Below are 25,056 nucleotides of genomic sequence, written 5' to 3'. Positions count from 1 at the left end.
ATAGCTAGATGAGTCACAGCTCGTGTATCTGATCTAGGACTGTAATCTAAGCTCCAAAGCAAATACTAACAGTTTACCTGGCATCTTCTCCTGGGTGTCTGAAAGCACCTCAACATATCCGAAGTTGAACTAAACCCAAAGGCAATCCTGTGAAAGTCAGCACCCTGCTCACTTCCCTTTGCCTCACCACCCTCCTTATCCAGTGCTTTCCCATGACTTGTGACTTTTACATCTTAAATGTCTTTTGAACCTTTTTGCTTCTCTCCATTTGTACTGTCACCACCTTCATCCAAGCTAGCATCCTTTGACATCTACATAATTGCAACAGCCTGGACCATCTACATCTTTCTTCCTTACCCTTTCCTCACCTCCTACACCAACACATTTCTGTCACTTTTCACTTCAGCTGGAGTGAGCTTTCTCGAGTGTAGAGCTAACCACCATGTTAACCTCCTCTTTCAATTTTTTAATGGCTTCCCTTTGATTTTAAAATAAAACAGAATTATTTTATATGACTTTCAAGAATCCTATCTTGCCAGCCTTATCTCACCCCAGACTTCCCCTTGCTGCTTCTCAGCAACCACACTGGCTTTCTTTTGCTCTTTTACCACCTCACTAACATACTACATACAGGCATACCTTGGAGATATTGCAAGCTTGGTTCCAGTCTACTGCAATAAAGTGAATATTGCAATATTCACTTTACATGGATTTTTTTGGTTTCCCAGTGCCTATAAAATTCACATTTACACTATATTGTAGTGTGCAATGACATCATGTCTAAGCAAACAATGCACATACCTTACTTAAGAAAAATTCTATTGCTAAAAATGCTAACCATCACCTGAGCCTTCAGTGAGTCGTAATCTTTTTGCTGGTGGAGGGTCTTGCATCCATGTTAATGGTTGGTGACTGACCAGGATGCTGGTTGCTGAAGGCTGGGGTGGCAGTGGCAATTCCTTAAAATAAGACAACATTGAAGTTTGCTGAATCAATGGACTTTTTCTTTCATGAACAATTTATCTGTATCAGGCAATGTTGTTTGATAGCATTTTACCCACAGTAGGCTTCTTTCAAAATTGGAGTCAATCCTCTCAAACCCTGCCTCTGCTTTATTAACTAAGTTTATGTAATATTCTAAATCCTTTGTTGTCATTTCAACAATCTTCACAGCATCTTCGCACTGTGAAGTTTCCATCTCAAGAAACCACTGTCTTTGCTCATCCATAAGAAGCAGCTCCTTATCGTTTCAAGTTTCATTATGAATTATTATAGCAATTCAGTCCCATCTTCAGGGTCCACTTCTAATCCTAGTTCTCTCACTATACCCACCACCTCTGCAGTTACTTCCTCCACTGAAGTCTTGAACTCCTCAAAGTCATCCATCAGGCTTGGTATAAACTTCCTCCAATCTCCTGTTAACATTGATATTTTGTCCTTTTCCTATGAATCATGAATGCTCTTAATGGCATCTAGAATGGTGTATCCTTTCCAGAGGTTTTCAATTTACTTTGCCCAAATCCATCAGAGGAATCAATATCTATGGCACCTATAACCTTAAGAAATGCATTTTTTAAATAATAAGACTTGAAATTTGAAATTACTCCTTGATCCATGGGCTTCTGACGGATACTGTATTAGCAGCATGAAGACAACATTAATCTCTTTGTACGTCTCCATCAGAGCTCTTGGGTGACCAGATGCATTGTCATTGAGCAGTAATATTTTGAAAGGAATCTTTTTCTGAGCAATAGGTCTCAACAGTGTGCTGAAAATATTTAGTAAACCATGTTGTAAATAGATGTGCTGTCACCCAGGATTTGTTGGTCCATTTAGAGAGCACAGGCAGAGCAGATTTAGCATAAATTTTAAGGGCCTTATTTGGGAATGGTAGATGAGCATTGGTTTCAACTTAAAGTCACCAGCTGCATTAGCTCCTAACAAGAGAGTTACTTAACCTGTCCTTTGAAGCTTTGAAGCCAGGCATTGACTTCTCTCTAGCTATGAAAGTGCTAGATGGCATCTTCTTTCAATATAAGGCTATTTCATCTACATTGAAAATCTGTTGTTTAGTGTAGCCGCCGTCATTAATGATCTTAGCTAGATCTTCTGGATAACTTGTTGCAGCTTCTACATCAGTTCTTGCTGCTACACCTTGCACTTTGATGTTATGGAGATGGCTTCTTTCTTTAAGCCTCATGAGCCCACCTCTGCTAGCTTCAAACTTTTCTTCTGCAGCTTCTTTACCTCTCTCAGCCTTCACATAATTGAAGAGAATTCAGGCCTTGCTCTGGATTAGGCTTTGGATCAAGAGAATGTTATTGCTGGTTTGATCTTCTATCCAGACCACTGAAACTGTCTCCATATCACCAAGAATGCTGTTTAGCTTTCTTACCATTTGTGTGTTCACTGGAGTAGCACTTTTAATTTCCTTCAAGAACTTTTCCTTTGCATTCACAACCTGGATAACTGTTCAGTGCAAGAGGCCTAACACATGGCCTGTCTCAGCTTTCAACTTGCCTTCCTCACTAAGCTTAATCATTTCTAGCTTTTGATTTAAAGTGAAAGATATGTGATTCTTCTTTTCACTTAAATACTTAGAAGCCATTGCAGGGTTGTTAATTGGTCTAATTTCAAAATTGCTGTGTCTCAGAATAGGGATTTTGAGGAGAGGGACAGAGATGAAGGAACTGCTAGTTGGTCAATGGAGCAGTTAGAACACACACAACATTTATCAGTTATGTTGGCCATCTTATATGGGTGTTATTTATGGTGTTCCAAAACAATTACAATAGTAACATCAAAGATCACTGGTCACAGATCACCATAACAAGTATAATATTAATAAAAAGTTTTGAAATATTGGGAGAATTACCAAAATGTGACACAAAGTGAGCAAATGCTATTGGAAAAATGGTGTCAATAGATTTGTTCAATGCAAGATTGCCTTGAAGCTTCAATTTATATATAAAAAAAATGCAGTATCTGCAAAGTGCAGTAAAATGAAGTGTGCCTGTGTATCCTGTCCTCAACTAGAGATTTATGCTTGCTAGTCCCTCTGCTTGAAATGTTTGCTCCTCAAATGGCCGTATAGGTTCTTCTTTAAGGTCTTTGCTCAAATATCACTTCCTCAGTGAGATCTTCCCTGACCATCCTCTTTAAAATTTAAAACTTTTACCCCAACTTCTACACTTCCTATTGTTCCCTCTATTCTTTCAATGTCCTAGTTTTTCTCCATGGCTATTATCATCTTGTTGTATACTATATATTTTATTTATTTTGTTTATTTTATGCACCATCCCATTAGAATGTAATCTCCCTGCCTGAAGACATTTTTCTCTGTGAACTGGTAATACCGAAGAGCTTAAAAGAGTACCAAGAACACCGTTCTGCATATTCTCCATTTGCTTTACCAGGTCTGCTTCAAGTTCTTTCCCTGCATGTTCTGTGCTATGGGAGGCTGGCCTCTACAGATTACCAATCTGGACTCGCTTGCCCTCTGGCTTTATACTTGCAGGAGTTTGACAGTGGGAAATACTTTCAGAGACTCAGAGGAGAAAGGAAATTTAGGGTTTATATTTATTCCCCTTGAAGCACCCCAATAGTGGCTATGTTTGTCTATTTAAGGTTACAGCTCTCCCATAACACCTTTCCAAAGGTTCTAGGATCCCTAGGTCTGGTAACTGCTAGCTGTCCTTGCCCCTCAGGGGACAAGTCTTCTGTTTTAATTGCTAGGCTTTTGTCCTGTTTCTTTTGTTCCTTCAACCCTTCCTACACCCCTGTAACTTACCCTTCATTGAAGCTCAATTACCCACTTGAGTGTGCCATCTATTTCCTGCAGGTACGCAGACTGATAAAGAAAGAATTTAACAATGAGACCAAAAAAATAGTGTTAATAAAACTATTTCTAGGAAAATAAGATGTGTAAAACATGGCATATTTCTAAGTACACTGTTAATGCTCAATAATATGTACTAATTATTAGACCAAAATTTATTCTCAATATTGGCATCAATAAATCCTGTATGGCATTTTGTATACAGTATAGCATTTTAGCATTTACTACAGCACACAGTATAGCATTTTACTAAATCCACCTGCCCTTTCCCGGGTTAAAATATGTCATCAATAACCAGAAAGTAATATAGTAATAACTTTATTAAGACATGGGTTTTCATGATTAATTTGTTGTCATTTTATAAAAATTCAAGTGCGTTCTCTAAAACTGCTGCAGTAGCAAAAATATATTTACTTTGTTTTATGTCGCTGGGTGACTCCTCTGTGTACAATAATGTAGTTCAAATACAGCTCAATTTATGATGCAAGAAGATAAATCATAGAACAAGGATTCTAAAAATAGCCAGTGATTACCTGTCAGCAATCTGAGCTTCAGACCGCTATACAAAGCGACTCACTTCTACTTAATTGAGACAGTGGCCACAAAATCCAAATGGCCAAATATAAAGCTATGGGGAATTCAACAATTAATTTAAAGGTATGTTTCGAATTCTGTGTTCTACTTAACGTTGTGCGTAATTTTTTTTAGGAAGGTAAATCTACATGATGCTACTTATGTCTTTTAAAAATTCTCCCTAGTGAAGAAATCAACACTGCAGCCTTCTGTATGGAATTCCTCTTAAGCTCACACCTGAGCAAAACGTAATCTCTAAGACATTGCATGGGATCCCAGAAGATCTTTAATGAGCTGAGATAAGAATTACACTGGTGTCTACAGGGAGTCCTACAAGTTCTTCTTTGCCAAGAAGATAAAATTCAAAACAGGGAGGACCAGAGCCTTTGGTCAAGATATAAACTTAAAAATAAAATTATACAATTTTATTTCTATAGCCACACTATGTAATTTATTTCATACTGTAATTATAATTTTTAAACTACATAATTAGTAATTTTAGTTTTAGTCATTTAATCTAGTCATTTACTTTTATCAACAGTACAAAATACATGATTCTAAATAAATCTGATGTTGTTTAAGGCCAAATGTCCTTTCAGACATTTCAAATAAATCCATGTGGAATCTACATTTCTGTCATTCATATCCACTATGACTACAAAAGGCAAAAAAAGCGTCATATTCCCCTACTTTCCACAAATTCATTTAATTCAAATTCTTCTGTGTCTACTACGTATGACATTTGTCTTCCACATTTAGAGTTAAGCAATTTGTCAGAAATCTCTTCACTCCTGGTACATAAAACCCAACCAGCTCTTTTCAATTTTTATCCCTTCCAAGCCTTTTGGCTCAGTGACAATATCTCACCTCAGAAAAAAGCCATTGATGTCTTGGGATAAGATGATGAATAAGAAATTCCTTTGGAAATTTCAATATTCTCTATATACAAAAATTGTTGAAAATCATATTTTATTCATACTATCTTCCAGATTGATTTGTATCTTCAACAACAATGTATCTTTTTTTTTCCACACTTTGGAAACTTTGTTATCTATATTCTTATCTCTTGGAGCTAGTAATGCCATTCTTTCTAATTGTCACTTATTCTCAGCTCTGGAGTATACAGTGTCCTTGACCAATTTTCACCCAATGCCGCATTTCCACCTATGCTAACTGAGGATGTGGACAGACCCATAACCACATTTTACAATTGTAGGGTCTGCTTAGGGCTCCCCTGGAGTTGTGCAGTGTGGGAAGTAGGATTTCTCTGTGGACAGGCAAGAGAAACAAGCTTAAAATCCTACAAAAACATTTGCTAAGTATGCCCCTAATGTCATCATAGAATTAGTACAACTACAAATGTAGGTACCCATAATATCACACCATGCAAAAATTGCTTCTGGGAATTAAAGGCTCTTCCAGTTCCTCAGTCCAATGATAAAAATGGCCAAAAGTTCAGTTTGTTCACAGATCACTTAGGATAAGGAAATGCCTTATCATGCTCCAGAGAGTCTAACTCTGAACATTTCCCACTCCACAGTAAAATAAAGACTGCTATGCTAAGTGTTGTGAATGTTCATCTTAATTTGTCTAATATAGCTACATTTTAAAAGATCTAAAAAGTCTAAGTTCAATGAAAATCTATGGAAGATTTTTAAACAAAGTTAATTTAAATTTGTTGATATTAAAATAGCTTAAAATGTAGTCAATAAGAAGATCAATAACTTTGTTTTTAATTCAATAACTTCATTAATTCAGTAACTTTATTAATACTTTATTAATCAGATCATGTGACTTTTTTCCTCATGGAATTAAGATTCCCTACTTTGACTACTCCCCCTTGACCAATTGCAAGCTAGTCAGAGGCAGCAGCTGTGGCACATCCCTTTGCTGAGCTTCATGCCTATGCCTCTTTGTGATATGAAGGGAAAAGCAGATGGACTGGAAAGAGCAATGAGAAATGCATAGATGACCTCTATGGTGCCTTTTGGCTTGGAGAGTCTGGGGCCTGAGATTAGATACTAAATTACTCATTTAATTTCACTTCTGCCTAGACAGTACTCTTTACATTTAGCAATTACATTTAGCAATTATAATAAGATTACGTTTTGAGATAATTGCTGCACCAGGCATATTATAACATTTCATTCCAGGGGTTTTTACTGAATTCATAGAATGTTGCATTTTTCTCTCCATTAACTACCCCCTCCTCCATTTTTGCTTTCATATAAAAATATTTATCAAAGTAATTTGGACATACAGTTTAAAAATACATAATACTGCAAATCACACTCTCCACTGTTAATCTTCAGTAGTAATCATTTCTCATTCATTCAGTTGTCTCTTGTGATATTTACCTACAGATTTCTAAGTAACATGTTAATGTCATTACTTACTAATTTGTATCTTTGTATAATATATATTGACTTCCTTTTATGGCAGGTAAAGATTTTGTTTCCTTGTGTTCTTGCTATTCCCTTTCTTCCACTCAATATGGAAATCATAAGTTTTAGCTTAATCAATATTCAGTGCTTAGATTATATGGCTATGTAAATGTTAAATGTTATTCATTGTTGAGTATATTGTGATTTATATTTCCTTTCTTGAATATCTTTTTATAAAGTTAATAACTTTTTAATGTTTTCATAAATTTGTTATTGTTTTTGAATTCTCTGGTGAAAGCCTATAATCACAAAGATGATAAAATATGAAAGGGTAATGTTGCAGAAGACACACCAATGGAAAGTTTAAAATGCCAAAAGTTCATCATATTAGTAGAGTTTTGCAGAGAAAGAGAACAAATAGGATGCGTGTATATATGTAAATATGTATATCTCTATCTATCTATCTATCTATCTATCTATTGAGATTATAAGGAGGTGGCTTACACAATTATGGAGACTGGCAAGTCCAGATCTATAATGTGGACCCGCAGGCTCAAGCCCCAGGAAAGCTGACAGTGCAGTTCCAATCTGAGGGCCAACAGATGAAGACTTAGGAAAGCAATAGATACAGATAAACTCCAAAAATAATCTGCTGGAGAATTTGCTCCTGCTCAGGGAGGCCATTCTTTTTGTTCTATTTAGGCCTTCAACTGATTAGGTGAGGCACACTCACACTATGGAGGGCAATCTGGTTACTTACACTTTACTGACTTAAAAGTCAATCTCATCCAAAACCACTCTCCAAGTTGACACATAAAAGTAAACATCACATCCATGACTTTATTTAAAATTATATCCCAACATAATCAGGTTTTCCTCCCAATATGCGTATCTTAGGAAAATTCTGAGAAAAAATATGGTCTCCTCCCTACATGATTATTTATTTGAAATAGTAGTTGGCTTTGTTGCATCCCCTGGGGATACAAAAGGTCAAATAAAGAGAGAACATGAGTTTTCAGTGACTAGAATTGAAGCAGAGAGAAAGAAATAAACTATAATTTTTTAATACTTATGCTGCTGTCTCTCTGTTCTTTTTTTTTTTAAATTGTCTCTTATACTTCCCTAGACCTGTGCTCTACAATGTGGGAGCCACTAGCCACATATGCCTCTTTACATTTAAATGAATTAAAATTAAATACAGTTAAAAATTCATTTACTTGGTCACACTTGCTACACTTCAAGTGTTCAATGGCCACATGTGGTTACTCTACTGCACAGTGCATATATATAGAACATTCATATTACCACGAAATGGTCTATTGAACAGCACTGCCCTAGACAAATAATATAGAATTATTAATCATGAACAAATACATTGTGCCTGTCTTGTGAGAAGACTGAAGCATGAGTTGGGCTTACAAAGGCTGCTTGATTCTTTTTACCATTAATAAAAGATGCTTGAAATCCAAAACTAATAAAACCTGAAAGAAATCTTATCTTTAAAACACTGCATTAAGATTTCTTGGTTTTTATAACTCAGCCTATGACTCAATTGATAATAAAGGCCAAGACATGAGAAAGAACATGACATATTAGAGGAAAAGCAATGTGCTTCATATTTGGGAATATGGCACACGAGGAAGAGTGCTAGCCTGTCAGGGGCAGGTGAAGGGCTAGGTTCTGAAGGCGTATGTGAAACATATTAAGAAGTTTAGTTTTAGTCCCAAGGACAGTAGAAAAGACATTCAAAATTCTTAAACATGGAGGTAGCATAAGCAGATTATTTTCTTTAGAAGCAGCTCTGTTTTATGAAGAAAGCAAGCTAGAAAGCAGATAGGATTTAGAGTTAATCTTTTCTGGATTCACATTATTTTTTTGTCTGTCACAATCTGAATGGTCTGGTACAAGTTCCTTAAATTCCATCTATCCTAGTTTCTCATTTGCAAAATGGAGCTAATAATACTTCATGAGTTGTTAAGATAAACAAATGGAATAAAATATGTAAAGTGCCTATTGAATACTTGATATTTAATAGGAATTTTGTAATTTGCTAGTGCATAGTCCTTCCCTTATTCACAAAGATATGAAATGGAAATTATGCAAGTTTATATTATATTTGAGCCCATAGCTCAAGAAGATTTATACATGGTTTAATTGCTGGGAAGTATAAGAAGTTTGAGATCAGGTAATAGCTTTTCAATCAACCTGTGACAGCTCTGAGTCCAGCAACATCATGATATAAATGAACACCTCGTATCAAGTGGAAGCAGACATCTTGCTGATGTACTGAACACCTAACTTACCAGCTATTCTGAGACCCATCGATATAGCATTAGGCACGATCAAAATACATACAAAGGAGAAAATAGTTTTTATCATATCAAAATGTTTTTCAGTTAGCGTCATGGTTCACTGGGTACCACAACCCAGAGATGTGCTTTCAATCTTCAATAGATGTGTATAATTTATATTTTCTACAACTGAGAATACATATTATGAATATATTTATTTGATCCCCTCATATGGCTAGAAAGCTTTCCTCCTAGAGAGTCACATAACTTGTTTTTATGCTTCATTCAGGCATGTGCTCAAGTGTCACTCTTCCAAGGGCACTTCCTTGACCATGCCACCTAAAATAGCATTTTTCCACACTAATTTGAAAAGAAACATTCACCCCAATGTTCATAGCAGCACTATTTGCAATAGCCAAGACATGGAAGCAACCTAAGTGTCCAAGGACAGATGAATGGATACAGAAGATGTGGTACATATGTACAATATAGCCATAAAAAAGAATGAAATTTTGCCATTTGCATTAACATGGATGGACTTGGAGGGTATTATACATAGTGAAATGTCAGATAGAGAAATCCAAAACTGTATGTTATCACTTATATATAGAACCTAAAAATACAAAACAAACTAGTGAATGAAACAAAAAAGAAACAGACTCATAGATGTAGAGAGCAAATTTGTGGTTACCAGTGGAGGGTGGGAAGTGGGGAGGAGCAAGATCAGGGTAGGGGATTAAGAGGTACAAACTAATATGTATAAAATAAATATACTGGGCTTCCCTGGTGGCGCAGTGGTTGAGAGTCCGCCTGCTGATGCAGGGGATGCGGGTTCGTGCCCTAGTCCGGGAGGGTCCCACATGCCGCGGAGCGGCTGGGCCCGTGAGCCATGGCCGCTGGACCTGCGCGTCCGGAGCCTGTGTTCCGCAACGGGAGAGGTCACAAGAGTGAGAGGCCCGCGTACAGCAAAAAATAAATAAATAAATAAATATACTACAAGGATATATTGTACAACACAGGGGATATATTTTTCTATAATAACTATAAATGAAGTATAACATTTAAAAATTGTGACACTCCGTTGTACACCTGAAATTTATATAATATTGTAAATCAATTATACCTGAATAAAATATTTTTTAAAAATAAAATTCACAGAAAAAAATAATAATAAAAAAAGAAACATTCAACTAGTGAATACATTAGTAGTGTTGATAAGACTTGGTCCTGTAGTCTTGCATTTATTTATCTTGGATTGTTTTTAAACTTCAAATTGCCACATTTGAAATCTCTCCCTAAATGTCTTGAAAAATGTTTCCAAAGAGGTTACTTGAAGGAAAACCTAACTACTAATTATCTTGTTCTCACATGTGACCTCTAGCACATGACAACAATGGACAAAAATTGTGTTTGTACCAAATATTTTCATCTTTGTGTTGGGAACCTGGAAAGGCTTGAGTCTAGATATTTCAAATAGCCTGGGTATAACCGTCAGGAAAGTAGAATTAAAATGATAAAGTACTCATTTTAAGAATAAAGAAAAATTTATCAAACCTACAAGTCTACTCCACACTTTCCAGGAAGTCATTGTCAGTCATTAGTTCTGTTTTGTCTGGATTGTTTTATTATCTGTATAGCATTGTTGGTTTATGCAATGATTTGAATATTTTATTTATTGTAAATCAACTATACTTCAATAAAAATAAAGAAAAAGGAATAATGTCACTAATGATTAAACTGGTATGAACTCCTAAGAATATTACATAACACTTATTAAATTTCTTTTATTTCCCATTAAAATATAGCCATATAATTTGGGAAAGATGAAAATTACTTACAACAATTTAAGCAGGGGCTGGGGAAATTGATAATTTAAATCATGCTAAATGTGCCTCACCAATTTTTTGGAAAAATGTTTCTTACCTACTGTTTAAAAATTTCTGTAGCAAAAGGTTTTTTTTTTTCTTGGAGTTTTCCATTAAAACAAACTTTGAACATTCCCAAAAGATTCAAACTTCTTATTTCTTGATAGTTATGAATAATCTGATCTGGAGCTACAATGGATTCATAACTTGAATGCTTCACTTGGAACTTTTCTGAACTCCAAAAGGCATGTTGGATTAGGAGGTACAGCCTCTAGTCCCAAAGGCAGAATATTTTTGACACAATTTATGTCACAGAGGTTGCAAACCGGATGCCCACTTGTCACATCCTGCTTGAAGTCATGTTTTCCTTGGCTTACATGATGTTTCAAAAATGTTAAATTATTTAACAACAGTTTAAAATGTTTCATTTCATAGCAAACTGAAATTTGGGATTCTGGGCTCCATTATTGCTACCCTGCATGACAAAAATCTTCTGGAATAAAGCAGCCGTGGGGCTACCAGGATGGGGCTCTCACACTTAAGTTTGCCACACAATATCTGCATTGCTCATTGTCTTACTTGTCCAACTACTTTATAGAAGTTGAATTTATGACCACTTCTTTAGGCTATGTCCAAAGTCTTGCCTGACAGAAAATGATTTCCCAAAGTGCTTGCTATGTCATCAAATTCCCCAAAATAAAGACATTTTTTGGTTTATGAAACTCTACAAAATTTCCAGGCAGAGAGCAGACATGTATCATGGGAAAGATTAATAATTTCATTCTCCTGTTAACAAAGATTGGTTTGTTAATGCCCAAGTGGGGAGGAGAGTTCTAAGTGAAGGTCATATATAGGATATGTAAGTGTTCATGAGGGATGCAATAAACAATGGGTACCAAGTGTCTATAAAAGTCTGAGTGGTCAGGCTGTGGAGAGGAGAGTTAAAATGACAGTTCATAAAAAACAAGAGAGTTAATTTACTTTTGAAGTTAATGGGTAAAAATTCCCTGACCTGTGATGAACACAAATAGCAGGTTAAAAAGATGCTCACAATGGCTTTTGAACTATTTTGAATAAGTTGCAGATTTTGAAATATGTGGTTAAATATACATATTTTTAAAAGAAGAAGACGAACATATGTTTAATATTCTATGGTCCTTGATCTCACAAGTGCTTTTTAATTCTCATGCTTTTCTTGCTTTTCATGAAAAACAATTTTGAAATCTGTTGTCTTCTCTTCAAGACACATGCAATTAGTTTTTTTTGACATTGCTCTAAGAGTAAACATGATTAAAATGGTAATGAACCATTCATACAACCATTAATAAAATGTGTATTAAATCCATACTTAAAATTTCCATGTAGTTCTTTCTGTAAATCTATTCAACTTTTTGAATTTTGTCTCATGTAATTTTGGAACTGAGATTTACCACAGTCAGCCATTATCAGGATTATTTGCTGCCGTAAGGGATGATAAAAACTGGGTCAGAGAATACAGGTCTAATTTGAGGAAATAGAGTATATGCTCTTTTTACTCATTCAAAAACATTTACTAAAATCTGATTACATGTTACTTAACACTAGTCCTTGCTGAGGAGATTCCTGTTCATAAGGAGCTACCACCCCAGCCAGGCAGAAAGACAGCTATTGACAGAAAGACAATAACTAGTACAATGTGATAACGGTTTAATGATCTGAGGCAACTGCAGAGGGAGCATAGGAGAAGGATAGATTAATATTGCTATGAGAATAGGAGAGTTCGCCCCAAAAAAGTAATAACTGTGAACTGGACTTAGAAGGATATGATATTATCACATAGCAAAGGGATACAGAAAAAGCACATGGTAGGTTCAGGGAGCCATAAGTAAACTCATGATTGAAAAATAACTTTGATGAGAGATAAGACTGCGAAAGGGTATTGAGACCAGATGGCATGTTTCATACTGAGACATTTTCCAAGGAAAATTGAGGACAACTGCAAAATATATACCAAGAGTCTTGGAAGTTATATATACCTTGAACAATTTCATGTATCGCAGTTTTTTTTCTAAAAAAATAACGTGAAATAGACTGTGATATAGTAGCAGGGATGCTCCTCACAGCAATATCTAGAATACAAAAATTTGGAAGTATCTTAATAAATGGGCAACAATAGGGGCCTGAAATAGGGGTAGAGCTTCAGAATAGATCTTTAGAATTACCTACATTTTGATATTTAAGGATAAGATTTTATAGTTAAAGCAAACTGAGTTATACAAAGATCAACTTCCAACCTCTCTAATTATTTCAAGACTTGAACTATTTCTCACATCCCCATCTGCAATATTCCCATTGACTTTAACGACTTGCGAAGAAGTTAATAGATTCAGAGGAGGCCTGGGGGAAATGGTTGTTTGGCAAAGTGAGTCTGATGGAGAGAGAGCCAGGTTTCTGCATTGTATCCATTTATTCACCCTCACCCTTTGGTACCTATTGTTCACGTTTCATTTACATTTTTGGGGGACAAATTTATCACTTTTCCCTAAAATGTGATTCTTAGTATGTCCAGTATATACTAAGACAACCTCTTATCAAAGGCAGTTTTTTTATTCATTCTAACTTCTAAATTTTTTTTTTACTTCCTAAATTATTTCTTTATTTTTATACAGCAGGTTCTTATTAGTTATCTATTTTATACATATTAGTGTATATATGTCGATCCCAATCTCCTAATTCATCCCACCACCACCACCCTCTTCCCCCCTTGGTATCCATACGTTTATTCTCTACATCTGTGTCTCTATTTCTGCCTTGCAAACCAGTTCATCTGTACCATTTTTCTAGATTCCACATATATACGTTAATATACGATATTTGTTTTTTTCTTTCTGACTTCACTCTGTATGACAGCCTCTAGGTCCATCCACGTCTTATTTAACTTCTAAATTAAAGAATGGCATATGAAGGCAGACAGCTTGACTGCAAATTTTGTCTCCACCATTTTCTTTTTTATTTTTTGAATTATTTATTTATTTATTTATTTTTGGCTGTGTTGGATCTTCGTTGCTGTGCATGGGCTTTCTCTAGTTGCGGTGAGTGGGGGCTAATCTTTGTTGAAGTGTGCGGGCTTCTCATTGCGGTGGCTTCTCTTGCTGCAGAGCATGGGCTCTAGGTGCGCGGGCTTCAGTAGTTGTGGCTCACAGGCTCCAGAGCGCAGGTTCAGTAGTTGTGGTGCACGGGCTTAGTTGCTCCGTGGCGTGTGGGATCTTCCCAGACCAGGGCTTGAACCCATGTCCCTTGCAGTGGCAGGCAGATTCTTAACCACTGTGCCACCAGGGAAGTCTGCCTCCACCATTTTCTACCTGAGTGATCTTTGGCAATAAACTTAACCCTTCTCTTCCTCAGTTTAATCATCTGTAAAAATTTGGAATAAATTAAAACTTACCTGTTATGGCTTGAATTGTGTCCCTCAAATATTTAAATATTGACGTCATAACCCCCAGTATCTCAGAATATCACCCTATTTGGAAATAGGGTCATTGAACATATAATTACTTAAATGATGTCATACGGGAGTAGAGTGGGTCCCCAATCCAATGGGACAGGTGTCCTTATCAAAAGGGTAAATCTGGACACAGACATGGACAAAGGAAGAATGCTACGGGAAGATGGAGGCAGAGTCTACAGGCCAAGGGATACCAAAGAGTGCCAACAAACACCAGAAGCCAGGAGAGAGGCATGGAACAGATTCTCCCTAATAGCCATCAGAAGAAACCAAACCTGAGATATTTTGGCTCTAGACTTCTACCCTCCAGAACTGTGAGACAATATATTTTTGTTGTTTAAACCACCCAGTTTGCGGTACTTTGTTAAGGCAGCCCTAACAAACTGATATACTACCTCATGGTACATTTGAGAGAATCAAACGTAAAGCTTATAGAATGATTCTTCTCACATAATAAGCTAACACTTTTAGCCATCAACTGAAAGAGAAATAGAAGTCTGGGTACAGCTGTTCTTTGTGGTACTCCTCAATTATGACAGCTACCTAGATCTAGTCTGCTCTTTGTAAGTCGGGTAAACTAAAACTTAGCACTTAAATAACCAACTCACCATTAAAAAAAAAATTCCAGTGTGAACCCTTCAGCTAGACTGTCCCCTATCCAAAGAATGCTGCCATCTTTTTCTTATTTTACCCCTTCAATTTGATGCAAAAACTTCAACTCATTTTTAGCTTTTCTATTTCCTTCATGATTGGTCACAAAATCTTATATTTTTTTTTGGTGTATGTTCAGGTTTTCATAACATAACATTTAGACTATGTTAATGGTCTCCATATTATTTCCCTGTATATAAATTCTGCTGATCAGCACATTATCCTGAAATGTCTTTCTGAGCATGTCGTCACCTTGTTAGAAAATGTACAGTGTTTTCAGAAACTGGTTTAAATTCTTTAACTTGACATTCAAGACCTTTTATGATTAGACTAACATTTAATTTACCAAACTCATATTCCACACTCAGGAAGTTGATTTCCATTTAGCAGGTATGCCCAGGGCAGAAAGCATAGCAAAAAAAGCTTCCTGGGCTTCCCTGGTGGCACAGTGGTTGAGAGTCCGCCTGCCGATGCAGGGGACACGGGTTCGTGCCCCGGTCCGGGAAGATCCCACATGCTGCGGAGTGGCTGGGCCCGTGAGCCATGGCTGCTGGGCCTGCGCGTCCAGAGCCTGTGCTCCACAGCGGGAGAGGCCACAACAGTGAGAGGCCCGCGTACCACAAAAAAAAAAAAAAAAAAAAGCCTCCTGTTTTTGCATTTCATCTTCTGCCAAACAAATATTATGGCTCAATTTTTTAATAAACTGTCTTCTTTGTTCCCAGAATACTTCACTGCCATTATTTTATTTTTAATAACTATGTTAGACTTAGGAAAAAGTTTATAAGATAATATGGTGAATACTTACTTACTAATTACCCAGAATAAAATACATAGCCTTAAAAAATATCCTCAGAGGTTCATTATGTGCTCTTCCCCAACATAACCTTCTTTTTAAACTTCAGAGAAAACCAGGTTCATAAATGTCTTTATATTTGTACTATGTTTCTACCTTTAAAAAATACATAGTATTATTTTTACATTTAGTATTTTATATTTACGCTGTATGTATCCCTCTACAACTTGTTTTTTACTCCAAATTATGCCCTTGGGACTCATCCTATTGATTCATGTAGCTCTAGTTCACTTATTTTTCCTTTTGTATGGATTTTTATGTGTGACTATATCAAAATGAACCCATTATCCTGTTGGTGGACATTTAGTTGGCATCTGATTTTATTCCATTCATTTATCATACATTAAAGAAATATTTATTACGCATCAAAGATACAAGAGGAAAATGAATTACCCATCCTCCTGAGGCTTATGTTCTAGTACAAATCCATCCTCTTTTACAAACAAACATGAGTTTATCTAGAGTAAATTTTCAGTGATGAAATTGCTGGGGCATTGGTTATACATATCTTTAACATCAGTAGAAACTGTCAAATTTTCCTCCACAGTGATTATACCAGAATATTAGAATGTTATTTGATCTACATCCTCATTAATGCTTTACGTTGTCAAACATAAACTTTACCAACCTGATAGTTGTAAAAGAGTTTCTCGTTATAGTCTTAATATGCAATTCCCTAATTACTATAGATATAAAATTTTTTTAAAGTTCATAGGCCATTTGTGTTTCCTGTGCTTTTGTCTATTTTTTGTACTGGAATATTTGACTTTTTAAAACTGACTGGTAGGAGTTCTTTATATTTTTTTGCATGCTAATCTTAATGCCTTTAAACAAAGTTTTATAATTTTCTCTACAAAAGTCAACACTTCTTTTGATAGATTAGTCTTACCCTATATATTAACTTTTTAAAATGATGTTTATAAATTACATTTTCTAATTGTTTTTGTTTGTAAATGGATTTTATTTGGGGATCTAAGTCAGGGGTTAGCAAATCTTTCTATAAAAGTCTAGTTAGTAAATATTTTCAGCTTTGTAGACCAAGGAGCAAAATCCAGCAACTGTTCTCACCAAAAAGCTAAGAAATTTTTTACATTTAAAATCATTTTTAGCTCATGGGTCTTAGAAAAACAGGCAGCAAAATGGATGTGGTCTATAGGCTGTGTAGTTTGCCAATCCTTTTACTAAACTGTGGCACACTTACCAAAAATTCTATTGTTAAGTGTAATAAATTGTAGATTTGTATGACTGTTCTAATTAGGTACTTTTCTTTCTAATCGTGATAAAATTACTTCTTTTTTACTGTATTTGGTTAGGACTTCCAGAAAAATATTTAGTAAAAGTGTGTTGATCGTGCTATACTCTTGGGGTTTTTTTTGTTTGTTTTTTGTTTTTTGTTTTTTTTTTGCGGTACGCGGGCCTCTCACTGTTGTGGCCTTTCCCGTTGCGGAGCACAGGCTCCAGACGCGCAGGCCCAGCGGCCATGGCTCACGGGCCCAGCTGCTCCGTGGCATGTGGGATCCTCCCAGACCGGGGCACGAACCCGCATCCCCTGCATCGGCAGGCGGACTCTCAACCACTGCACTACCAGGGAAGCCCTATACTCTTGTTTTTTGTATAAAAGGGACCATCAGAATATTTCACCATTGGGTATGGTATTGGTTATGGGCTTGTATTGGAACATTTGTCAGCTTAAGGGACTGTCTTCTATTCCTGGTTTCCTGAGAGTTTATTACTATTATTATTACTATTATTATTCTTATTTTATTATAAATGCATATTTAATCATTTTTAATTTTTCTTCTTTTAAATTAAAATTTTATTTTCCCCTTATGACTAAAGCAAAGCATATGAAGATATTTTCTCATGTCAAACTTTTTTGATTATTTGTATTAAGCTTTGCTGAATAAGATTTGCTGCTATTTTACTTAGAATTTTTAATCTATGATAATATATAAGATTAATCCATAAATTTCCTTTCTCATATTGCCCTTTTCTGGTTTTGGTATCAACACTATATTAGCTTCATAAAGTGAATTGGAGAGTATACTCATTTTACGATTATTTGAAAGGATTTGCATGTAATTGAAATTATCTGTTTCTTGAAAATAGGCTTCACCTGCAAAAACATCTGAGATCAGCAGGTTTAGGTATGTATGTCTGCAGATTTTAAACTATTGATTCCATTTCTTTAATGGTTCTATATCTTTTGAGATTTTTATTTCTTAACAATGAGATTTGATAAGATATGTTCTAGGAAAACTTGCTCCTTTTACCTAAGTCTTCAAGTTTATTGGCATAGATTTGTATTACTTTGAGTTTTAAGACATTTTATTATGAAAAATTTCCAAACATTCATCAAATAGATTAATAAAATAAACTCCCCTGTACCCATTTGCCAACATCAATTATATATAATTATATAATCATTCTACTGTTTAATTTCACCTATCTTCTTGACACACTTTTTATGGCACAAATATTTTAAAACAAATCCAATAAATCATATAATTTTTTTTGTGAATAATTCACTATGTATTAATTTAAAAATTAATAATAATAAATAAATATCTTCTAATATCTGTCTGCATTTAGCTTCCCTCTATTTTTTTTTTTTTTGAATGCATCCTTTGGGGGAAAAATTTAAGCTTCTAAGCTCAGTCTGGTTTTCTCTGTAGTTTCTCTCTTAGAATGAATTAGTTTCAGTGTTCATATGGCCTTGTTATTCATTTTATCTTCATGGTTAAAAACTATTCTGTAATTATAACATTGCATATAGAAAAACTATGCAGCTTGAAATTAGAGAATCTGAATTATAGTTCCCACTTACTATCTACATGCAATTTGCAAGTTATTTAGGTCTTCTGCATCTCTGTTTTCTTAATTGGTTCAACAGAGCAAAGTATTTTATTTATCTCCTACTGAGAATTCAAGAATTTAAATATATATTAATATACTTGTAAATTTTTAAATGCTATAGAGAATGTCATTTGCAAAAGCAATATGAAATGCTGTATTAATCAGTGCAAATTTCTCTGGACTTCTGAATGGAGAACTCAATGTGCATGATCTACTGATGGCATATAAGTAGCCCAATCTCTGTATATTAGGGATCAAGTTTTAAGTTTGTCCTATAATATTTGATATGAGCAGAATTTTGCAGAGGAACATAATTTAATAATAATCCTACTGCTGCTGGTTTGGAGTTGGGTAAAAGAGGTGATGATATTTTCAACTCTTAAAGATTTATGTTCTATCCAATGGCAAAAGGAATTCTCTTCTGTCCCAGTATTTATACTTCGAAAATTATAGCGGAGGTGCTAGGACAGTATGTCTCCATATATTTTCCAGCTACCACTTGCAATCTCTTTCATTAATTCTCATACTCATTTTCCTAACCCTCATATTAAAATTTTATACTGGATTCTAGGCTTAAGCTAATTTTTGGTTGTTGAGATATAAATGAGCAAGAAGTGTAAATGGAAAATGTGTTATGTTGTCTTTTTCTACATGCTTGTTTAATTGTGGTACTTGGATACATTTGGGTGATGATGGAGTTAATTTAGCTTAGTAAAGAGGAAGAAAAAATGGAGGCAACAAGGGTAACTGGGTATCCTGAGCTTGTATTAGGACTGTGTAATGCTGAAATATGAGAAACTTGTTCCTATTTCCTGCCTTCCTCCCAATCAGTTTGCATATATACAGAAAGGTGTTAGTTCCCAAGGGCTGTTTCAAACTCTTACTGTATGCAAGTATCTATATGTACATATGTTCACACACACACACACACACAACCCTTTGGCATTTGCAATTTTGCCTTTGTAGCAAAAGATACGGTTTTAGTCCAAAAAAGATATGATGAAATTGTCTTAGAAATAAAGGACATGGATGTATTGTCTCTCTATTCTTCTTCTGTGTTTAGGGTGATATTTGAATCTTAAATGTCTACTTTGCACAATTGCTTATAACATAAATCAATGTGACAATGGCAATAGCCCATGTCAGACTTTTCATGCCAGCTGATGTCCAGTCATTAAATAACTCTATCAGCCACAATGATGCTTGGAATTGAAAAAGTTATTTTATCACACATTAGTCTGGCAATGAATAAAAGGCCAGTGGCCATTTTGAGTGTTAGACTTTTGTTTCTACAGAATATATAAAACTATAAAATCGATCCAACTAATAAATGCTTCCACTTCTGCAGATACTATAAAGTTGTAACTTTTCTTTTTTTTACTAGAACTATAACTCACTTACCATCAAAGTATCAAAAACTTGAGTGCTTATTTTTGACAGCACACTGGAGGATAGATATTGAACCATCAACAATGACGAGAAGAAAACTATGCAGGAAAATATATTGACATCCTGCTCAAGCCACCCTAAGATGAAACCTAAATTTACTAGAGCTTATACTACTGCTATTGTATGATTCAGCAGGTATATACCAGTGTGACATACCACCTGGGTGTTCTGATTTTTCAGGCAGTTCTTATGACATACAAGTTGCTAACAATAGTGAACTTTATCATTGTTTAGAACTAACTTTCTTATTTTAAAGTGATATATGATCAGGAACAAGATGTTACTTAATGTGGGGGAGAGAGAAGAAATTTTGTGAGAAGTGTCTGGAGGAAGTGAAAAATTGGATGTGGAGAAGGAGAGCACAAGATGGTTTATGCTCAAACTTCCTTCCATTTACTAGTTTTGAAATCTCTAAAAAGAGTCCTATAATTAAAAAGTGAAGGTAAATGTTTTCAAAGTAATTTTGGAATACAGAGAATATACAGTGTCATCTCAGGGCTTAGGAGACAAAGTGTGATCTTGAGTGGTTGGTAGTCTTTTTTCAATATCCATGAGGATCATACTGCAGCTCTGACACCATGAGAACTGAAACATTATTAATGTCCAGGAGAACTTCACATCTAGATGGAAATGAGTAGAAAAACTTGAGACAATGTCTTTGGAATCATATAAAATACACATTGGTGACCTTCAAAAATAATTGGAGATTGGGGAAATGGTGGAATGAGTGTTATGGTGCTGAAGTCATTCTCTTTAAAACTAGACGGTGGCAAAATAGGGTAATACAAGTAACCTAATATACATAAATATAAGTTACATAGGTAAGAAGGGATGGTGTCTCATGATCTTAACAGCCAGTGGTACAGAGGGAGAGAATTTTTTTTTTTCTTCGCGGTACGCAGGCCTCTCACTGTTGTGGTCTCTCCCGTTGCAGAGCACAGGCTCTGGACGCGCAGGCCCAGCGGCCATGGCTCACGGGCCCAGCCGCTCCGCGGCATGTGGGATCCTCCCGGACCGGGGCACAAACCCGTGTCCCCTGCATCGGCAGGCGGACTCTCAACCACTGCGCCACCAGGAAAGCCCAGGAGAGAATATTTTTATGTATTGCAAAAGGTTAATGAATTATCTCATAGTCATACTGTATTGAGTACTAAGACAAAGCAAAAACAAAATTCTGCTTGTGGGACTTTCTGCAGACTGTTTGAAAATAATTGATATGTAGCTGTTCCAATATCTGCAATTAAATCTCTTTATAGTTGAACATCTAAATCTTTTTGTTCATTGTTTCATCTGACTTTGACTTATAGTGGCTTCACTTCTTTCACATTTGGTGATCTTTGATAGACTTTATAGCTGCATCTTATCCATTGAGAATCTAGCATAACACAAATTGGGAGATCTTTTTTCCTAAGACAATTTTCTTCTTCATTTACTAGTATCCAAGCTGAGATCGTTTCAGCCTCCTGATGGTCGTAGTCAGTGGGGAAATCACAGACTTTGTGTCTCAATTTCATTCCATCTAAGACTGAATATACTCACGGCAGTGTTATTGTTGGAAAATGTCCTCAGAACAACCATTTTTAGGGCCATGTACCGTTCTAGCGCTGGATCTTTTTTTTTTTTTTTTTTTTTTTTTACTATGACAAGATAATTAAAGACCACCTTATATCTTGTGAAACCAACTATGCCTTCTGGGAAGTGTTCTATTTAGGATATAGTTGGACTGTTGTAACAATGGTCTATCAATACACTTAGCCACTTGTAAACATAATGTGTGAAGCAGAAGTAACAGTAACTATATACAGACATTTGTCATCACTATCTCCTGGAGCTTTTATTGTTAGAATCTACAAAATAATCTGAAATACTGATGTGCTATGTTTCCTCTTTTACCTGACATTACTCTTTGCCTTTTTAAAAAAATCTTGGAAGTCACCAGTTGGAGAGTTTTCAAACATGGTAAAACACTTTATTTCTGGGGTTTTTGTTGTTGTTAATCTTAAAGTTTATGGTTTTCTCATTTTGAAAAAAATTTATACTTGAATAATTATTTGGAAAAATATATTTTAAAAAGAGGAAAAATGACAACTGTAATTCCTTCATATAGAAAAATAGAATTATCATTTTGAATTATTCAATTCTAGCATATATATGCATTTTTACTAATATATTTTCATTTAATATGAATAATTGATAACATATTTTCATTTAGGGAACAGATTTAAAAAAAATAAATTTATATGATCAATCTAGAAGTTCAAATAAACTTTAAAAATTGAAACAAAATATGGCATAAAATTTTAACACCCTAATGTAACCACTCTAATACTTTAATAAACCCTATCAAGATCTCTAAGTATACCCCCACACACACGCTTTCCATATATAGCATATTATGTAATATCATGTTATACTTGTTGTTCTATAACTACCCTTTTCTCTTCATAGTATGTTCTAAACTGCACAAAAACAACTTTTAAGAAAAACTGTAATAAGGATACAGCTCAAGATAATAGTTTAATCGAGACAGTGAAAGCTTAGATATGTAACATTTATTCTCATCTTTTCATGAGATCTTTCAAATATGTGCCTTTATAAATCATTGCCATCTGTGATTTGGTTCGTTTCCATTCATTCTTGCATGTATGTATACATTAGGCATTAATTTCACTATTGAGAGTCCATTATTTTGAGTGCTAGAACTAGATGCTGGGAAACAAACATAGCTCTGCCTTTGAGACATACCAACTCAGTGAAGAGGAAACAGAATTAAATACATATAAAACATATTCATGACCTATATAAAAAACACTGGGGGTACTTAGAGGAGTGGGCAATTCTTCATAAGGGGGAAATTGGTTTAAAAACCCTAAAGAAGAATATCTTAGTTGAGTCTTGAAAATAAAAGATGCTTGTTTAACTTATGGACTTGTAAGACTCAGGGTGAAGGAGAAGAAATACGAAATAGTATCTGGTATTCAAGTAACAGCAAGTTCAATATAGTCAGTAAGTCAAAAGTGTAAGATTATTAAATTATAGGTAGTAGTGGTAGCACTAAGCAAACCTAATTAACAAGAAAGTTAATCAGGTAGAAAAAGACATTTTTCCAAATTCAATTCTTTTTTTTTTTTTTTTTTGTGGTACACGGGCCTCTCACTGTTGTGGCCTCTCCCGTTGTGGAGCACAGGCTCCAGACGCGCAGGCTCAGCGGCTGGCCATGGCTCACGGGCTAGCCGCTCCGTGGCATGTGGGATATTCCCGGACCGGGGCATGAACCCGTGTCCCCTCCATCGGCAGGCGGACTCTCAACCACTGTGCCACCAGGGAAGCCCTCAATTCATTTTTAGTGATATGTACTCCTTGTATTGTCAGACACAGCAATACATATGTATTATATGCTCTCCTGCTATGATGGTGAGATTAGATATTCATTTCAGTAAACACTTGAGTATGTTTTAATTAAAATGCCTTCTGAGAAAATGGAATGTCGCATTTTTAAATAGAATTTCAGGTTGCTATAGTAACTAATAAAACTGCCACTATTTATTCAAAATAACATAAAAAGCATCTTTAAAGATGGTAAATCACTTTCAAAGTATCCCGACCATTAGTTACTGATATTAAATTGAATTGTATTCACAATTAGTTGAATGTTTCATGTGTGAGAAACTGCAGAAAATGTATATAGAAAAACAGAAAATAGAGATACCCTTTAAAAGCTTATGTGTTAGATGGAAACAAATGTTTAATGCACCTTCCACAAAAGAGAAGATGGTTTCTCTTCACTGATCAGATCATCTGTTAAGTTCAAATCATCCAGTAAAATTATTTTTTTTGTTGTTCCCATGAAACTATGCAAGCCACTGAAGCATAAGGGTGGCTAAATGAGGGAAACAGTGAGTGACGTAAGTGAGTAATGCATCCTGGAAATATGTAGCTCTTATGGTAAAATTCCTGCAGGAACACCTGTCTCTATGTTGCAGACCTTCCGACATTGGAAACAAAAGGCCAACTGCAAAAAGGTTTAATATTTAGTTTTTTCACAATATAATGAATGCAATTTGAATCTAAGATATTTTCTGACACAGTTTGAAAGTTAGTTTAGTCAAATTAATACATAATCATGTTTGTATTTACCTAATAATGGCAGAGACCGTTAGATTATTAAAAAAATTAAGTCAGGAACTTGAGGTCAAGAATCCAAGTATAAAAGTTAAGAAGAATGCCAGCCAAAGATTTCAAAGACACACTCAAGGCTTGAAAGCAAATTCCAAAAATTACACGTGTGCATACTACTAGTGGACACCATGATGCTTTCTCTTCTTTTTTGAGAAAGCAGCATATTTGCTCTATTGTTCTAGATGGTCTTTCTCTGGCCTTAGTTTCCTCATTTTCATTTTCAGCATGGTGAAAATAATGCATACTGAAAATGGAGAAATAATTTTAAGGATTCTAGCACAGTGCCAATAATCTTTGGTTTCCTTCTTTTGCCCACTGTCTTCAAGTTTCATAAGATTTTATAAATCCTACTTTGCCACGGAAATTTACAGAAGAGTGTTTTCACTGAAGGCATAATTTTGAAATTAAGGAAGAGTTAAAAAGTCCTGCATTTTTTTTAAAAAAATGAGCAAACCACGCATGGCAAAGCAAAGTAATTGGTTTCATCGATAAAAAGACGCAAACAGATTCTGAGATCCTTTGTCTTATTAGTGCTGACATGATTCATTACTTACATTTAAGAATCCCGTCCATATTGTTTTGCTTCTATGTCGTTGTATTTCCTAGAATAGTAAAAGAAAAAAAAAGTATATT

This window comes from Mesoplodon mirus, assembly GCF_964341445.2.
Source record: "Mesoplodon mirus genome assembly, chromosome: 11".
NCBI classification, from domain to species: domain Eukaryota; kingdom Metazoa; phylum Chordata; class Mammalia; order Artiodactyla; family Ziphiidae; genus Mesoplodon; species Mesoplodon mirus.
This window is presented reverse-complemented; position numbering follows the sequence as displayed.